The 6,245-nt window shown below is 40.5% G+C and overlaps 1 long non-coding RNA gene across 1 annotated transcript; it reads right to left on the bottom strand.

The window, feature by feature from the left end:
- Window positions 1–3,646: 3,646 nt before the first annotated feature.
- On the bottom strand, window positions 3,647–6,033 carry LOC308485603. Its single transcript, XR_013990647.1, has 3 exons — window positions 5,940–6,033; window positions 4,618–4,737; window positions 3,647–4,249 (listed from the first exon to the last, which is right to left on the bottom strand). It is a non-coding gene; the product is annotated as an uncharacterized lncRNA (long non-coding RNA).
- Window positions 6,034–6,245: the final 212 nt, after the last annotated feature.

Below are 6,245 nucleotides of genomic sequence, written 5' to 3'. Positions count from 1 at the left end.
AGTCACAGGTTCAACCAACCTGTTTTAAGATCTTGATGTCAATGGCATTCTATATCACTGTCTTTTATACCAAGCTCAAGTAATGGATGATAAGACGGATAGTAAAATGGGACCACTGAATAATCAGCAAGCTCAGGAGTACTCCAGAGTTTTGTAGAATAACCTAAAAGAGGAGTGGGAAGAAATCCCTTCTCCCAAAACAGGTGAATGAGAACTGAGCATGCTCAATAACCATGGGATATTGAGTTTCATTGGGGGGGCGGATGGAATTGAATCTTGGAGGAGGGCACAGCTGGTTTTACCACATAGTCACTATAGAAGGAAAAATAAGCATGGGTAGCAGTTTCTGACAATGCATTCAAATAATGAATGAAGCATTGAAAACTCTGTGGAAGAAAGTAACATCAGTCACTTGACTATAAGATCCCTGAACTGAGTCATATAATTCAAAACCTGTATCTCAGAAATGTCAAGATGTTTTTAAGAGGTTCTGATGACCAAGCTCATTTTGCTCTTCAGGTGAAAATGTGAGCATCTTTCTTGATGCTGGCATCTATGTGATTAGAAGATTATTATTAACAGCCTGCTAGCAAAAAAAAAAAAAAGTTTTTACTTTCTTGTCCTGGTTCCTGTTTTATGTGACTCCAGGTAATTGAAATTCCTTCTGATGTGGGTGGTAAGTAAATAAGTCTAACTTGTTTTAAGATCTGGGAATGTGTGCTATATGATTTAGAGACTTTAAAAAAAGCAATATTGCAATATCTTAAAATTGTTCATAGCTAATCATTAACCCTACTCACTTTAGGGGTAGAAGAAATGAAGTACTCTTCTCATTTGAATTCAAACCTACCTAATTGGCAGTTCCTGAATCAGTAAGGGAACCAAACGACAGCTGTCCTTCAAAATTTGCAATTCTTTGAATTTGGGGGTGCAGTTTTGTTTTCAGGAATAATATATTAGGGGAATGTGGTCATAATATGTTAATATGCACTAGTAAAAATAGCACACAAAATGAATCATATCGAGTGAAGTTGCACACAAAAGCATTTACACTAGGAGAAATGTGCAGTAAGATGCTGACAAATTTTTGTGAGGACTTTCTAGAGTGCAAACTGATGCAGCAATGTGGTAAACTAAAATGAAGCAGAGGTTGGATAGCCATCTGCCATATATGATCTAGTTGAGAGTCCTGCATTGCAGGGAGTTGGACTAGATGATCCTCGGGATCCCTTCCAACATTACAATTCTTTGTTTCTACGACAAACCAAGAGAAACTGACATTGGAAGATTCACCTATCCCTACCATTGTACACTAAAACTTCCATTTCTACTTTCCCCAGCTTTAAAAAATAATAATTTCAGCTTCATATTCTTTCAAAATAGCATCCTATCACTGAACATTTTTAAATATGTCTTTTCAAATTTAAATTTAGTGCCATTCCTTAAATGCAGGTCAACGTGAGCTGTTGAAGACGCATAAGATGAAAGACTTAAATAGGACCTGAGAGAGAATATGAATGGTCCATTATAATTACTACATAATAATTGTTCTCAGGCTGAAGATATAGCCCAGGGTAAATGAGACCCAAGTGTCTACAAGGCTATTCCAGGAGAGTGGTTTAATATTTATGTGTGCTAAATCTCCTTCTGCAGTGCCATTTGAAAACAAGCTTTAACTTACCTCATTAATTAAAGCCTGCAAAAGGCACTCAATTATCAGAAGCAGGAGTGTTCAGCTAGGCCAGTAACATATTGAGCACATACACATAAAGTCCTTCACAACAGCCCCACCCAACACCCAAATGCCGTTTCATTTCAGCCATAATATGAACATATGACGCGGCCTTATACTGAGTCACACAATTGGTCCATCAAGTTCAGTATTGTCTATACTGCTTTGCAGTGGCTCTCCAGGATCTAGGACAAAGTTTTCCCCTGCCTAGAAATCCTAGGAACTGAACCTAGGACCTTCTGCATGAAACACATGTGCTTTGTCCCTGAACTATGGCCCTTTCCGTTCTGTCAAGTATTTCCATGACTATAGTCTGCAGAGATCATCTGCCATACTGCACCTCGCCTCAATTTTCTTTCTTTCTTTAGCTTCTTCTCTGTGAAAATAAACTTCCCAAGCAGCTGTTACAACATCACACCTATTTCTTCATATTGGCCTTCTGAGGTGAAACAGAATCATGTGTTTAATGCAGGACATGGCTTGTGTTTCCTTTAATAATCACACAGAATGCGGAATTGCAGCTGTTGCACTTCCTCCTTTATAATCCTGTGGTGGTGGAAGAAACCACACAACTCCTGAAACTATCCATTTTATTTAAGTGTTAAAAGCAAAGAAGAATCGTCTTTAACTTGGCAATTCAAACAGAGAGCAATGGGAAGAGTCAACTGCAGCAATACTTGTGGAACATGAATGCCCAGGCCACTTCCAACTTTTAAGGCCCATAGCTATAATAAAATGAAAATGATGACACAAAAGAGTGAGCAGTTTGTTTATACAATGAGCTGATCTAAGAGGATATGCTCATCACTATCTTGTACCATAAGGACCAATATATTTTATGGATATTTATGAACATTTAATACGACAAATCTTTATCAGTTTACAAAAACACAATGAGAGGAATTCAACGCACTGCTGTGGCTATCGTTCCATCGGTGCAAACTTTTCAACTTGCCAGATGGAATAAGCCTCACCCCTGTCCCCTCACATGCTGCTCTGGGAGTTCTCCTGAACCCTCTCCAGAACCAATTTGCAGTGGGCATGAGGGAGAGAGGGGGAAACCCAGTTGCGCTGGTAAGACTCGATTATCCAAAACCCACCTGACATCTCTCCAAATCATGTCTCCTTTTTGCTTAAATCTGCAGCTCTAAGCTAAGAGGGTGTGTCTCATTTTGCTCCAATGAGCATAAAAACAGTGTGCAAAACTTCTCAAATGCTAAGAAATTAACAAGCATCTAAATTTGAGGCCTCTTTGAGCGTGAGGTCCAGGCCCTCCCGGATGCTGCTCTGATTGGCACTGGTCAGGGGCAGAGCAAGCAGGGACTGGCACAGGGACTGGAATATTACAGGTGGGGCAGCAGCATGTGCACCCTCTGTGCCTTCTGTTCATGTTGGCATTCCTTATACAGGCACAAGGCCTGGACAGGGCATTAGTGAAGCAGCGTGGTATTTGTTGGAAATCAAGCCTATATCGGGAGAAATTGGCAACTCTCCCAGGCACCCGGCTTGGTCTCCGGTTGACCTCCCTGGCTGCATTCCCCAGCAAGATCCAGGCTAGGTCTCGATAGGCGATTCTTCCCAGCCACTCCCTCCTGCTCCCCCGGCAGGGAAAGAAGATAGACAGAAACGTATTTACATGCTTTTATTTCTGTCTTTGCAGCATTACAGAAAATGTGTCTGTACTCTTCAAACTCCAGCAATCAAGTGACAAAGACTTCCTGTACTTCCTGTACATACGCAAGAAGGTCTCAAATTACACTCTAAGCAAATTCCGGTGCATCGCCCTGTGAACTGACTGTCCCACTGTTTCCCACAGACAGTCCCAACATTTCCATCATGTGATGTTTTCAAGCTACCAGTATGCAGCTGCGTTGCTTCCATATCATAACAGTATTAACATATCTACATTCTCTTCATCTTTAATTTTTCCCAGGATAAAGCAACAACACATTGGCTACTGCATAACAATGGCATGGCTTTGCTACACAACTAGCAAAATGAGCTACAGGCTTTCCTGTTCAAGAGCCAAAGTCTTTTGTTTCAGGAAGTGGGACTCGTGTACATCAGCCTCTCTGAACTGGAAGTTGAGCTGGAACTAATATATCCCCCCATCATTTAGCACAGAATGACTCCCTTGCTAAGGAGCATTAACATAATCAGATTTCTCCCTTAACAACAGTTGTTTTAAGAGCAAGTTGCTACAAAGCCCAGCAATATAACTGATTAGCAAATTTACCAATACATATATCCTGCCTCCAAATGCATTTGCACCATCAAATAAGACTGGCTGGTTATGAGGGGTTACAACTCAAAGAACCAGATAATTTTACTGTACTCTATGTGCCTTCATCTAGACACAATCTTGTTAGTCTAGCCAGTCAGAATTTAATTATAGGACAAAAGCTTGTAAAAGTCCCTTGTGGTCATTCAGTCAGTCATATGTTTCAGATATTAATGTGCAATCCAGACGGAATTCCAATCTCAGAGCAAATGTAAGCCTTTGTTTGAAATTAACATCTGCCAGGCAATTGGGAAAGCACAAGATCAGCAAATTAGCAGCACTGAACCTTTCAAATGGGACTCTCTGACAAATAACTAAAAGCATAGGTAGACACATTTCATATGTCAGAACACTTCAAAATGGAGCTCATGATACGACTTTGTTTTATGAATGGTTACAATTTGCAAAGAGAAAGCTACGCTGCACATCTTAAATTGTGGGGGTTCAGAAAAGGGAGAGATAATAGAATCAGACAAAATGTTTCACACAGAGATAGATGATATCAACTCACAACAAGGATGGCATCCAACTTTGACATGAAGAAAATGTATATTAATAAACTTTTGCTACATATTGGAGATCAAAAACAGAAGGCGCCACTTACCACAGAAGCACTCAGCAATGAGCAGGACAACATAAATCTTAAAGACAGGATGCCATAGAAGTTTTCCCTGTCTGCTGGGGATTGGCAGGGAACCTCAAAGGCACCCTTTACTCTGGAAATCTGAGGGATGAGTGACATATAATGTGTAGTTAAGTGTAACTTTGCCTCAACATTTTAAAAATAGAAAGCCAACAGTCCTTTGAGCATGACAAGAAGCCAGGAAGACTTGGTCGCCTTCCCATTACTGGGGGCATCAAGAACCATAAATCCTAAATGAGCATCTCTTGACAAACAGAAGTTTCCAGGTTCGATTCCTGGCATCTCCAGGTAGTTCTAAGAAAGACCATTGGAAACCCTGGAAAGACACTGCTACTATAGACAATACTAAGTCATATGGACTATTGGTCTTTCTCAGCATAAAGCAGCTTCCTAAATTCCTGTGGTGCTGCTTCATTTGCTGGGACTTGGCCCTTTCTTCTCATAGTTATGTATTTATTTTATCAAGAAAACCAGGGGTAAATGTCTAAATAAATAAATGTAAAGACCTTTCGAAAAAGTGTAGTTTTACGCAGTGGCAAAAAAAAAGGTAAGTAGGGGGAGAGAGAAGCATAGCAGGGTGAGGCAGAAAAGAAAGAAGTGGAGGAGACTCAGGCATCGCAATCTCTTGCACCAGCCCTGGTGGTCTGAAAATTGGAAGCAGAGGTGAACCAAGTGTTACATTGTCAGATACCTCGATTTTGGGATAAGGGAAGTAATAGCAAGAGGAAAATGTTGGTGAGATGAAAGAAGGTGGTACATTTAGTTTCCCCCTTTCTTTCCCCTCAATCCATTCAAACTTTCCATGGATTGCTGTTTGCTTCAATTCAGCTTTAAAGAACGGCTTTTTCTGGAGCAGAAAAAGGGTGTACAGACATGGAGCTTTAAAGTGCAGACCATGCCTGGAAAATACAGAGGACAGGTAAGTGTGGATAAGGCCTTAGACTGTGAGCAGTTTGGGAAAAGAAAAAGAGACTGGTCAAATTGCTGAAAGCTGCCCTGACCCCATGGAACAGAATGAGGTATAAATGTATACATCAATAAAATCTTGAACCACAGACCAGCAGGGAAAGCATTAAGCACCTCCAACCCGCTGTCTGGTCTTCCTCTGAAGCGTAAAATAAAATGCCAGTGAATTATTACATGCAAATACACATCACAGTACAAGAATACGCCAGGTCTGCAGCCTAAATTAAACAGGTTGGTCACAATGACCCTTTTAGATCAGAGATCAAAGAAAATATGTTGACAAATGCTGCAGGTAGAAGAACATAACTCAGACGGACCTTTGGTGCAGCATGCATATAGAAGACCCAGGCTATTAGTCCCACCAGTGTGGATGCATTATTCCTGAGACATAAGCTTGCGTCATGTGGAAAGGATCTCCAAACTGCTAGTGGTACAGAGCCTTTTTTAGGGAAGTATGCATACTTATAGCTTTAGTTCTGTTTTTCTTCCCTCTGTCTTTATGATACATTTCACTGCACAATGCACAAAATGCCTCTGAAATGAAAATAGCCAATCTTTACTAATTTTGAGGTGCTAAACACAAAAGTGACAATAAAATTTGTCTATTGTCTCCTGTTTAGGAA

Source organism: Podarcis pityusensis (assembly GCF_964106645.2).
Source record: "Podarcis pityusensis genome assembly, chromosome: 9".
Classification (NCBI taxonomy): Eukaryota; Metazoa; Chordata; class Lepidosauria; order Squamata; family Lacertidae; genus Podarcis; species Podarcis pityusensis.
The sequence above is the reverse complement of the archived record's forward strand: the minus strand, read 5'-3'. Positions and strand labels throughout refer to the sequence as shown.